The sequence below is a fragment of the Furipterus horrens genome, unplaced genomic scaffold (genome assembly GCF_987537825.1).
Source record: "Furipterus horrens unplaced genomic scaffold, mFurHor1.1.pri manual_scaffold_6, whole genome shotgun sequence".
Taxonomy (NCBI): Eukaryota; Metazoa; Chordata; class Mammalia; order Chiroptera; family Furipteridae; genus Furipterus; species Furipterus horrens.
The window spans coordinates 130,269,486-130,282,425 of record NW_028327176.1 but is presented as its reverse complement, the minus strand read 5'-3'; the positions used below and the strand labels follow the sequence as shown (position 1 = coordinate 130,282,425).

At 42.1% G+C, this 12,940-nt stretch overlaps 1 protein-coding gene across 1 annotated transcript in view; it reads right to left on the bottom strand.

Annotated features, from left to right (window-relative positions):
- Nucleotides 1–12,940, bottom strand: part of NT5E (5'-nucleotidase ecto) — a 53,625-nt gene that overhangs the window by 16,023 nt on the left and 24,662 nt on the right. The gene's annotated exons all lie outside the window — the stretch shown is intronic.

Below are 12,940 nucleotides of genomic sequence, written 5' to 3'. Positions count from 1 at the left end.
TCCCTGAAAATCCCATCAGAGACTGATTGACCCCTCTTCCATGCCCCAGGCATGCTGGTTCCTTGCACAGACCATTACCCTCCCCCAGGCAAGTATGCAAGTCACTGTCCCCTTACCTGGGGCAGGCCACTCCCCAGTGCTCTTATCCATCCTGAGTCTATATAACCCCTAAGCACCTGACATGTTGCACTGAGGATATCCACACCATCCTGCCATGGCCCAAGATGAGTCTCCCTCCTATGTAAATTCCCTTTTAATAATAAATATTCTTGATATAATGATGGAGTTGTCAAACTCTTTCTTTGGTCTCTCAGCCCTGGGAAATTTTACTTAACAGTCAGCATCTCTTTTAAGACAATGAGTTCCATGAGTGCAAAGTCTCTGGAGTTTGCCTAGCACATAGTATATGTGGTCGGTAAATGTTGAATGACTAAGCTTAAGTAATTTAGCCAACACTTTTCTACAGATCAGACAAGGTTTTTATGCTTCCCCTGTGGTGGAATCCATTTGTAGGGAGGAGCAAAGCCTGTGTACCCACCCCAACTCCCCTCAATTCAACTTGCTCAACTAATGAACTTGGTGGGGCTCAGGAATTGAGAGTCAAGAGAATGGATTTGGTGCTAGCTCACTTTCAGCCCGGTTTCATGACCTTGGAAGAGACAATGAGCTCCTGGAGCCTAAATGTATTTCCTAAATTTGTAGAACAAGAGATTCGGTTAGCAGTTTAAACCAAAAGTGATTTAACATTTTTGTTTGTTTGTTTGTTTTAAAGCTCTCAGCATGTTTTGCACACAGGAAATTTAGTGGCAATGTGAACCATAAAGCAGGCTGCTCAGGCTGTGAAGCATGAAGCGGTGCTCATGCTGGAGTCCAGCTTTAGGCTTCCTGCCACGGCATTTTTCAGGGCACAGTGTGGAGACTGCTAGCCAAGATGCCCTCCGTGCCCAGCCAGTAAGGCCAGCTGCCGTGTCCCCTGCCTCTGGTACAGGAGCAGCTCCAGGTGTCCAGGGCTCCCTCCCATCTTCACAACAGAGTTAAGAGGTGACTGGCAACCAGAGACCTGAGTCATGGTCTCCCTGGCCATCTCGGCACCCAGCCATGGTGCACCCACTGTCAGTCTCTTCTTCTTTTGCATATGCTTAGATTTACTGTTCAGATTTTTGCGCTTGGACATTTAGTGACAACTGAGAGGTCTAAAAGAGATTATGCATCTTCGAGTAGTGCTCAGGGACGATGATCTAGGGCAGTGATTTTCAACCTTCTTTGTATCATGGCATACATAATCTAATTACTAAAATTCTACAGTACATCAAAAATATAGTCTACTACCATAGCAAGCAGAGAGCTCCCAATCTCGTCTGATCTCAGAAAAAAATTTTTTTTTTGCCAATCTAACAAAAAAATAGGCATAATTTCAATTCATTCACACCCAATGGCTACTGTGTGTTGACTGTTGTCATTTTTTAATTTGATAATCTAAGGGAAAAGAGGTCAGTGTCACTGGTCTAAATAGTCAGATATTGCATGTTTTAAAAATTCTTATAGCACACTGGTTGGAAATCACTGGTGTAGATGAAGCTGGCCTGAGATCCAGTCCAGGCTGTACTCAACCCTGACTGGTTTGGGAAAATCAGGGAGACCTGCAGAGAATGAGCTGCCACCCGTCATTCACTTACTCAGCAAACACACGTACAGAGCTCTGAGTGCCCAGTGTTTGGATGTCCTCTGCCCCATAGGGCCAGGCCTAATGTCTGTGCTTCATCTTTATGGGGCTGCTCAATGGAAATATAGCAGGGAAGGAGTGTCTGTCACTCTCTTCTCTTCTATAGGATCTAGCCATCCCCGTGGCTAGTATCCTTCAAGACATGAGACTTCTACACTACAGAACAGGGTTTTATAGAACAAATGAAAAAAATAAAAACAGAAAACAACGTAGCCATCCTAAAACTGAGGGTCCTTATGATTTTGATTAAATTTAGTTTTAAATACTAGGTCTAGAAATCATATCCCCTTTCCTCCATACCTCTCAGAGACCTATCTAGCCTTTCCCCCAGATAATCAGCAAGCCCGAGGCAGCAGAAGATAGTACCTAGGACCTGACTAATGGCCACAAGATCCATACATCTAGCAAGCTAAAGATAACATCGTGACCTAAGTTATGTTACAGTTCATGAGTCCAAAGGTGGAATGGCTCCTTGTGTACTTTCCCATGAGAACAGATTATCACCAGAAAAGACCTCAGAACTGTCCTTAAAACTTGAAGAAATAATTTATTACCCTTATCTCCCCTCCAATGAGCTTCCAGCATGATGTTGAATCCCAAACTTCACAGTGTCTTGTGATTTTGCCCTATATAGTCTGCAACCAACAAGCTGTTGGGGAGTCAGCTCTTCAAAGCATAAGCTCTCAGTCTCTTTATTGGCCAATTCAATTTTAAACTACTTTTTCTTTTGACTTCTGGTCAAGATGGTAGTCTAAGCAGACATGGCTCCCCTCTTCACACAACCACATCAATTACAACTAAAATATAGAACAACCATCACTCTGAACCATCAGAAATTGAGTTGAATGGAAGTCTGACAACTATGGAATTGTAGAAACCACACCTATCCAGGCAGTAGAAGGGTGCAGACGTGGACAGGCCAGTCCCACATGCATGTGGTAGATAAAAATTCTGGAGGGATATCTTGGGAGTGAGGAGTCCCAGTCCCACTCAAGTACCCGAACCCAGGGTTTCAGTGCCAGAAAGATAAGTCCCCAAAACGTCTGACTATAAAAAACAGTGAAGATTGAGTCAATGGAAGAAACTTCTGGAGTCCCATGCAATTCCTCTGAAAAATCCACACATGGACTCAGCTACTCAGACTCACTCCCTCTAAACTCTAGCACCAAGGTAGAAGCTTGAAAGGTACCAGTAGCATACTGGGAGAAACTGAAGTGTCTGGCATCAAGGCAAGCAGAAGCCATTGTCCCTTTTTAAAACCCTCCCCCGACAGAGCCATAGAACCAGCAAGCTGGTGTCATATCTGAGACTCCATCAACTTGGCTAACACTGTTTGATCCACTTTAGAGATCCCCAAAGACTCCATCCACCTAACTTATGGGCCCACCCAAGCTACTTTTCCATATGAATGGTTGGTCTTGACTCGTGCTTCACAACTTCCTAAATCCTCTCAAATAAGCAATAGCAGGCCTCACTGAGCCCCAGGCCCAGCACTAGCAGCAGCCAGCCTAGATTCACAGTTTGGCTTTACCTGGGAATCTCCAAGCTCAGCACAACTAGCAGCCATCTCAGATTACTTTATAGCTCAGACAGGGTGCTTCCGACAGAACACAGGTGGGGGCTGACCATGGCCTGCACCACCTGGAAACCCAGGGCGAGCATACCCAGTAGACAGCTACAGATCACATCAGAGCACCACCACCCTGCCCCTGCATAGCTGATCCTACACAGAGGGCAGAGGTTTGTGGTCAGTGGTCACAGCCAATCCTTGAAGCTGACTAGCCTTGGTCATTAAATATGCATTAAATTTAGGATAGTAAGCTGTACAGGGACTATAGCTAGACTACATATTAAGTACGTTGCGTGTATGTGTGCGTGTTTGTGTCTGCATTTCCCCTCTTAGACAAAAGGCTGAGCTGACTTTTCAGAATGAAATCCTTCCTATTGATCTGCCAACAGCAACCAAGGCTCAACTACAAGAGGAGAGTATACTCAGCTCATGCAAAGGGCATACCTCAAGTGCCCAGTTTTGGTGACAGGGGAGTCTGTGCCTATGGACCCTACAGGGCACCTACTACATTAGGCCACACTACCAAGACACAAAATCAAAGCAGCTCTTCCTGATACATAGAAACAAACACAGGGATGTTGCCAAAATGAGGAGACAAAAAAACATGGCCCACATGAAAGAAGATATCAAAACTCCAGAAAAAGAGCTAAATGAAATGGAGATAGCCAATCTATCAGATGAAGGGTTCAAAGCACTGGTTATAAGGATGCTTAAGGAATTTAGTGAGGACCTCAGCAGCATAAAAAAGATCCAGTCAGAAATAAAGGATACACGAACTGAAATAAAGAACAATTTTTAGGGAAACAACAGCAGAGTGAATGGAGCTGAGAATCAAATCAAAGATATGGAACATAAGGAAGCAAAAAACAAGCAATCAGAACAAGGAGAAAAAAGAACCCAAAATAATGAGGATAGCATAAGCAGCCTCTGAGACAACTTCATTCATTCCAACATTCACATCACAGGGGTGCCAGAAGGGGAAGTGAGAAAGCAAAAAATTGGAAACCTATTTGAAAAAAATGATGAAATAAAACTTCCCTAATTTGGTGAAGGAAATAGACATGCAAGTCCAGGAAGTACAGAGAGTCCAAAACAAGATGGATGCAAAGAGGCCCACTCCAAGACACATCATAATTAAAATGCCAGATGTTAAAGGTAAAGAGAGACTCTTAAAAGCAGCAAGAGAAAAGAAGTTAGTTACCTACCATAAAACTGTCAGCTGATTTCTCAAAAGAAACATTGCAGGCTAGAAGGGACTGGCAAGAAATATGCAAAGTCATGAAAAGAAGGGACCTGCACCCAAGATTGCTCTTCCCAGCAAAGATATAATTTAGAATGGAAGGGCAGATAAAGAGCTTCCCAGACAAAAAAACCTAAAGTATTTCTTCATCACCAAACCATTATTATATGAAATGTTAAAGAGACTTGTTTAAGAAAAAGAAGATCAAAACTATGAAAAATAAAATGTCAAAAAATACACATCTATCAACAATTGAATGTAAAAAACAAACTAAGCAAACAAGAAGAGAGACAGAATCATGGATATGAAGAGTGTTTTGATGGCTGCCAGATGGGAGGGTGGTGTAGGGGAATGGGTGAAGAGGTGAGGGAATTAAGCATCACAAACAGGTAGTTACAGAATAGCCATGGGGATGTAAAGCACAGTATAGGAAATGGAGTAGCCAAAGAACATATATGCATGACCCATGGACATGAACAATGGTGTGCAGATTGCCTGAAGGAGTGAAGGTGCTGGGTGAAGGGAGGCAAAGGGAGAAAGATTAGGGCAACCATAGTAGCATAATCAATAAAATATATTTTAAAAAGAAATATCCTAAAACTAAAAAAACAAAAAACAACATTTTTTTTTTCCTATACTGTACTGCAAACTCCTGCTTGTGAATTTCTTTGGGCCAGTACATGCAGGCAGGCAGGTTCCAGGTAAGAACACTGGGGTTCTAGTAACTATCCTCTGGTTTTTATCACTATGGCCTCTTAACATGCAGAGTCCAAAGGAATGGGATGGAGAGAGAGAGACTGATTTTCATCTTAACATGCCACTGTGGTTCCATTCACCAACAATGCTCTTTCAGAAGTAATAGCTAATTTCTTGAAATTAATAAGGAGGTACACATGGCCATAAATTGATATATATATATATATACATATATATATATATATATAATTTTTTTTTTTTTTAGGAAAAATCAGCATTAACTGGAGAAGCATTCCCAGAGTAGTCATGCCCATGGTCCAGTGGGAAATGTTGTGTGTTTATACTCAGTGAGGGATCTTAACAGCTGATTCTCACAAATTCCTTTCAGTCACATTGGTTAGCAAGGGAAAGTGCGGTACACAGTTTAAATAAGCTTATCAAAGAGAACCTGGAGATCACCTGGCCTGGAAGACTCAAGTTCTGTTTTTAAGTCCTGACAGAGTATTTAGAAGTCCCTTATAGATGAACACCAATTCACAACCATAGGAGTTTCTAGGCCTGGGGGAAATTTATAAACTGAGGACGAGACCTGACTGAGATACAGACTAGCTATTTGGGATAAAGGACTGTATTTCTGCTTTCTTATCTTTCAAATGTAACAAGATACATTTGGTCATATGTGTATTTAGCTCAGATTCTCAAATTGAATATCATTTTTTTCAATATAACAGTAATATTTATAACAACCCAAGTTGTTAAAGTAACCAAATTAGCCCTAAGACGCCCTTGCTCACATTAAGCCCCATGTCAGCAAACCAAAACTTATCTACATTCTTAGAGAAGGATGACCTGGGCCAACCAATCAGCCTAGTCTGTTTGCACAAGTTACGTGTTACGTGACCCGCTCAAGATTTCCCTTTGCTCCATAGAAGGAAAGTAGCAAAGACCCAGTGTTTCTTCCTTGTTTTTGCTCACTATGGTCTATAAAATGCTCTGTCCCTGTACGGCTCTTCAGAGCTCCTTTTTATCTACTTAGATGGGACCTGCCCGATTCATGAACTGTTGAATTAGTCTACTAGATCAGTAATTTTCTGTGGAAAATTTTTCTTGTAATAAAGTGTAGAATCATTTATAGGGTTTCCATTTACATTTATAGGGTTTAAAGAAGTTTAGAAATTTTTTTTTAAAGTAAAAGCATGACAAGATTTGACAAATAAAGAAGAAAAAAATTATTTGTAGTCCTACCAACCGATGGCAAAATTTTTAAAATTTGTTAATATATATTTATGTGGATTAATGTATATATCTATGGATAGAAATGAGAAGAAAGTGGGTGGCAGAATGCAGTTTAGAGAGAAACTATTTTCTGTTTCATAAAACACCCAGGAGAGGACAGGGGTCCAGGTCATGGGGGTGTGTGGTGGTAGCAAAGGTGCAGGCAGAGAGTCCTTATCTGTATAAAAGTAGTGGGAGAAATTTTGAGTTTTGGGTAGCCTTCAGGAATGGGGGTGGGGAATAAAGAAAGAAAAAGGAAGTGGGAGGTGGGTGGAGACTGGGAGGAGGAGTGGGCTGAGGAAGAGTCAACCAGTGTTGCCTGTGCAGGCCTATTCTGGCCTGTTCGTGATGGCAGTGGCAGGGGCTTTGAAGACAGCGGCTCATTCCAGATTTTAGGCTATGCTGTGTGGTGGCCAGCTCCCTGTGGTGACTGCAAACATGGAGGGAAACTGCCTTGTTTGGATGGAGTTTGGGGAGATCAAAATGAAAGATCAGTTTTCCATATTTGGGTCTATGTTGCATGGATAGAAAAAAAAAAAAAAAGTGGTTTGAAAGAGTCAAGACCAGAGGTGACTGAGAATTCAACAGAAGTAAAAGTTAGAATCAAAGGGACCAGGACAAATATGGGATCTCCAAGGAATTGTCAGATTTTGGAAGGAGAGGATGAAAAAATCCCCAGTATTTTCCAAGATCGGTGTGACAAAAGAGCCTTTAAAAAAAAAGAAATTTTTTTTAACTGAAAGGAAGAGCAACCCCGTAAGTGAGCTCAAAGATCTGTGACTCTCACTCACATGGTTACAGCCTGGATAATAAGTTTTTATACAGTTATAAAATTTTTTTTGTATACTCTACTTTTTCATTTAATATTACATGTGTTTTCCTATGTTGCAGCATATGCTGCACGACCTAGTTATGTTCATATATTACCTCAATTAATCCCTACAACACTCTCTGAGGTAGCTGTACCGCAGTAACCCATTTTTTTAAATAAAAAGCTGAAGCCCAGAGAGGTTCAGTAACTTGTCCCTGGACAGAGAGCCAGTAGTGACCAATCCCACTTTATCTTGGAGAACAGTTTCATGAGACAAAGCAAAAAGTGGTCAGTGTTATGCAGCTGCAAAAATCACTAACCAGAAGAATGGGGCTGGTCAGAGTCCAAAGCCCTTTGCACGACTCCATACAGGTAGGAGGGTAAGAGAAATGAGCTCCTTCTTGGAAGACTATCAGGCAGCAAAATTAAGCCAACAAAAACTGCAGTCCTGGGAAAATATTTGTACCTTGTGGTAGGAAACAAAGGTTGGCCATCAGCTTTCCTTATAACTTGACCCCACTGATTTACCTTGACCTTGTTTTATGGTTCTGCTTATTAGATTTTGGGTTTGGCTAGCCCAACTTTATCTTGGAAAACAGTTTCATGAGACATAGCAAAAAGTGATAAGGTATGTAGCTGCAAAAATCACTAACCAGAAGGCTTTGCTCCACGAAGAAGGCTATTGCTGTGGCTGGGGTATATCTAGAAGTTGACTCAAAGGTCCTGAGTGCATGACCAACTGCTGAAATAAGTAAGTTTCTGTGCAACCAAGGACCTCATCTTTGAAGCTATGAGCCACATGTCTGCCTTCTGGCTGATTCTCCCAGCTGACTTAACAAACCACAGCCGTCAGCAGTCCTCATCGGGGCCGAAAGGAGTGGTTCTTTTTGGAGAGCTTCTCTTTGTCTTGCGGATGTTGTAAATAATAAGACCACTTTCTTGTTCTAAAAGGCAATATTATCTAAATTGCAGGAGTGAAAGTTGGTGGAGAGATGAACAATGATTGCAAACAAAGTCTTCACCCTTCTTCATTCTGCTGAAGCAGGGAGGGTGTCCATCCCTTTGCACTGTGCACTTGGCCACTGGCTGAAGTAGGAAGAACCAGCCTTAGGTTTTTCTGCTCTGTCTTAATTTATATTTACAGTGCAAACTACATTTATTTTGAGAATAAAATTTAGCACTCATTAAAATCATTTATGTTCTCTACATAAATGAAAGGTCTGAATTTCATATTCAACCAATGGGTGCCAAAATCCAGAAGCAATGAAAACTGGGTACTTAGTACAAAGACTGATCAAATAAAGGAATCTTGCTTTTAAAAGAGCTGCGTCTGTTAACAGTCATTCAACAATCCTGGGCACCTGCCTTTCACGTGTCAGCCATAGACGTGGTCAAGAGTCTGTAACAGACACTTCCAGGCTAATGAGGAAAGAGAAGTGCAGCCTGCTGAACTGGGAGGAAAAGAGGAGCTCGTGAGACTGAAGGTTCAGTATGGCTGAAAGCAGCCAGCTCGCAAAGGAATAAGAGGCGAGAAAGCTTTAAGGCTAGGGGGCTCTGGCTCTGACGAGGGTGGTGAGTAGTGTTCGGAGATTGAGCTATTCTGGATGACGACACGAACAAGTCTCAGCCTATGACCCTAGGAGTGAAGATACTTAAAAGGAGTGGAGGTGACAGTCATGAGATCAAGGGGCCCTCAACCGTGGGTCCTGGATCAGCCATCCACATGGACACTCAGCCAAGATGAAAGCAGGAGCTGGAGTGGAGAGGAAGAAAGGAAGTTGGGTGCTAAATTCTCAGTGATATTGGGGAGTGGTTTGCAGGCCATTCAATGACAGTGACAGGGAGGGACACATGGTAGTATAGCCAGGAGGCACGAGTCTCAAAGGAATAGAGGTAAAATTAAATTCACTGCAGTGACCTCAGGAAGTTAAAAGGTGTTCTGACAGAAAACGTTTTATTTTTCCAAGTTTTGGGACGTAAGCAACCAGGCTGTTTGCATGGATGACTTTCTAGGGAACAGGATGTTAGAATGGAAGTAATTGTAGACTTACCACATCTCGCCCTGTTGTTCTGCAGATATAGAAACTGATGTCTGCAGTCACCCATGGCCACAGCTGGCCAGACAGGCTTGTATAATCCAAAGCTAAGTTAAAATGGTGGGAGGCAAACAGAGAGGCAGCATCTTAGGAGTTTGTCTGCCTTCAAGGACTGACACAGAACAAGAGTTCCCTGGAATACCTCCTGCCACTTACAACGTGCGCTCACTTTGCTACATTTTTCTCCACAGGCAACAACAGAGAAGATGTATGCATACTAGCCCTTGTCCTTGCAGCTTTAACATTTTGTAAGTCTGGTGGAGGAAAGCCCTCTTCTCTTCATTTGGACATGACAGACGATATATCTGCACGTGCACTGCGCAGTGGTTGTAATCAAAAGAACCTAGAATGATGTTCAACATTTGGTGAGGAACTGTTTATGTACTGTTTTCTGTCATGCCTCATTTAAAGCGGAGTTAGAATTTTTTAAAATTATTTTATTTTTTTAAAACTAAATTTATTGGGGTGACATCGGTTAATAACAGTATATAAGTTTCAAGTGTACACGTCTGTAATACATGGTCTGTATACTGTATTGCATTGTGTTCTCACCATCCAAAGTCTAGTATCCTCCCGTCACCACATATTTGATCCCTTAAGGGGTCAAATGGACACTCCAGGCTTCAACCTCCTACCACCCTAAAGCTGAGTTTTCAAAAACATGGGCCAGCTCCAATACAATAAAATTAATTTAACAGGTGGTAACCAGTATTAAAAAAATTAAGTAACAAAACAGGAAAAACATTAGGTGCAATCTAGATGCTTTGTGAAAATTTCAGGTTTGTGCATATGTGTGTGCGCGTGCGTGCTGAAATGATTCTCAGAAAGACTTAAAATTCCAAGCGGAGTATGATTTTTAACTATATTTTTATTAATTAATAATATTTAACTTTAATTTAACACTATATGAATTCAATTCAAAACAATTCAGTGAAGGTTTTTTTTGTTTGTTTGGTTTTTTTAGGCTGGAAAAATGTATCTATTTAAATAAGCAAATATGCCTCATCCCTTATTGTATCCTGAAATTACCTATTACCTTTGTAAGCTCATTCCTCAAAATGATGAGTATCAAAATGGAATATTTTCACAAGAACAAGTTTATTCTTGGTAAGCAATCAGGAAATATGAAATAAATGACTAAGACTCTAGAGGCAGTTTTTTCAGAGACTGTAATTATCTACTTCAAGATTTATGGGTAAGCAAATTATAATTTTATCCACACATCTTTCTTTCACCCATTCATTATTAACTAAATTCATCTACTTAGCAAAAGGCATGTATTATTTTGCAGGACTTCATTGGCTGGAACAAAATGACAAGAACAGAAGGACAGGTCGCAGAACTAATGGAAGCCAGGCAGAGCCACCAACCTTTTGAGACCTATCAGGGCACACTAATTGATGGCCACACATCAAAGCTGCAGATGACCAGTTGGTTTTGTAAGAAGGCATCAAGATGATATAAAGTCAAGTCCTTAGCAACGGGGGGTGGGGGGGTGGGGGTGACTTCAGCATCTGAATGGAGGGGTAGAGTACTATGACTGTTCAGGCACAGTTTTGATCATGTCTCATTTAAAGCTGAGTTTTTCAAAATATGGGCTAGCTACAATATGAATAAATTAATTTAATGGGTGGTAACTGACACTTAAAAATGAAACAGTAGAAGAGAAGATATGAGAGTGCATTATACGTGCTCTCAGTTTGTGTGTGTGCGTGTGTGTGCATACACACACTTATGTGAGGATGCACACACGTACAATGACTTTCTTACTATGGATCATAATAAAAAGAGTTTGAAATCACTACTCTAAAGGATGAGAGGTGAGAAGCAGATATCTAGCTCCCACTGTGTGTCCTAGGGTTCTGACATCGTGTTAGAGAAAAGCTAAGGAAAGGCTCCATGGAAGGGTTTTTCATGGGTCTTGTCTACAAAGTTGGGGCATAATTGAAATAAGGACAGCTAAAGTACTAGGCGCTGTCCCGAGGCTCTTCACCTGCATCCATGCATTACACATAGGAAGTCCCAATGACCCTTTATAACAGGTTTCATTGTTCCCACCCTCATTCTACAGATGAGAGAAGTTAGGCAGAGACAGGACTGAACTTAGGTAATGCCACAGCTAGAGCTAGACCGCAGAGCACTTCACCCAGTGCTGCTCTGGATTTTTCCTGGCCTTGGTACAATTGGTCCATCTGACTCTCTGAGGTTACGTTAGTGGCTCTCTGATGTTTGCACCATTACCAACACTAAGAAAGTTCACACACTGTCAGTGTCCAAAAACATCCTCGCCACACTTGTAGATTGCCTGCTACGTGCCTGGAGCTGTTCTCATCATTTTATATATATTTTTTCTTTTTTACACTTTATTTTTATTGTTGACACTGTTATAGATGTTACCATTTCTCCCCCCGTTGCCCCCTCCACCCAGCCCCTGCGCCCCTTCCCTCTGGCCATCACCACACTGTTGTCTGTGTCCGTGGGTTGTCCTATATGTTCTTCAGTTAATTTCTTCACTTTTTTCATCCAGTACCCCCCCTTCCCTCTCACCTCTGACACCTGTCAGTCTGTTCTAAGTTTCTATTGATACAGAGATATCTGATTAAGATCATTGGGGAGAAGTAGGAGGCCATAGGAGTAGTTTGACAAGGCAATGAAAAGCAGTCTGGGATGGGATTGGCCGAGAAGCTGAATACCTGCCTAAGAGAGCCAGTGGGAATAAAAGGGGCTGGATCTTTGGCTCTGGAGCTTTTCTGGCTCCTGAGCTGGCTCTCTCTCATGCTCTGGCTCTGGCTTGGGCTCTCAGGCTCTTTTTCCTCGAGGATGCCTGGATGATTGTGCTGCAGCTCCCTGCGTTTCCCAAAGGACGGTATTTTGTGTGGGAAGGAACTCCGGGCACAGCCTAGGATTGGGCTGGCCTGGAAGAGGGTGGCATGTTTATTCTTTGGGTGTTATAGAGGGAACAGGCTCTAAGGCAGAAGCCTGCCATTCTTCCAGAATTGTGTGGCTTTTGTGTCTTATGTTGTTTTAGTTTGTAAACGAACCCTATAGAAACTAACAGGGGAAAAAATAGGAGAACCCAGGTGTTAAAGAGTTGAGCCTTAATTGGTAGGTTTAGGTAATGAAAACTGTGACTTGATAGGCTTAAGTAACTGCTTTTGAATAAAGACTTCTTTATCACCTAACGTTGCCTCTGGAATTTTGCCTAGAGGGTGGCGGTGGGCAGCAGGACCCCAATTGCTGTTTGGTAACAGAGAGAGGGGGAGAAGAGGAAAAGAGAAGGTGAGGGAAGGAGAAGAAAGGTGGGGAGGGAAAGAGAAGGGAGAGGGAGGGGAGAGTGCACTCTCTCCAGAGGGCCAGCCATGGTGTGGCTCCAGGACACTTATGGTCCTGGTGTGCAGCAGGTCAGGACTTGAACCCAGGGTTCCAGTTTCTGTTATGTATGAACCTACAAATTAAGTCTTGTCACTTTGAGCTGTAAAGGCCTTATTTACAGTATTTTGTTTATGCTCACCTGAGGATATGCTTATTG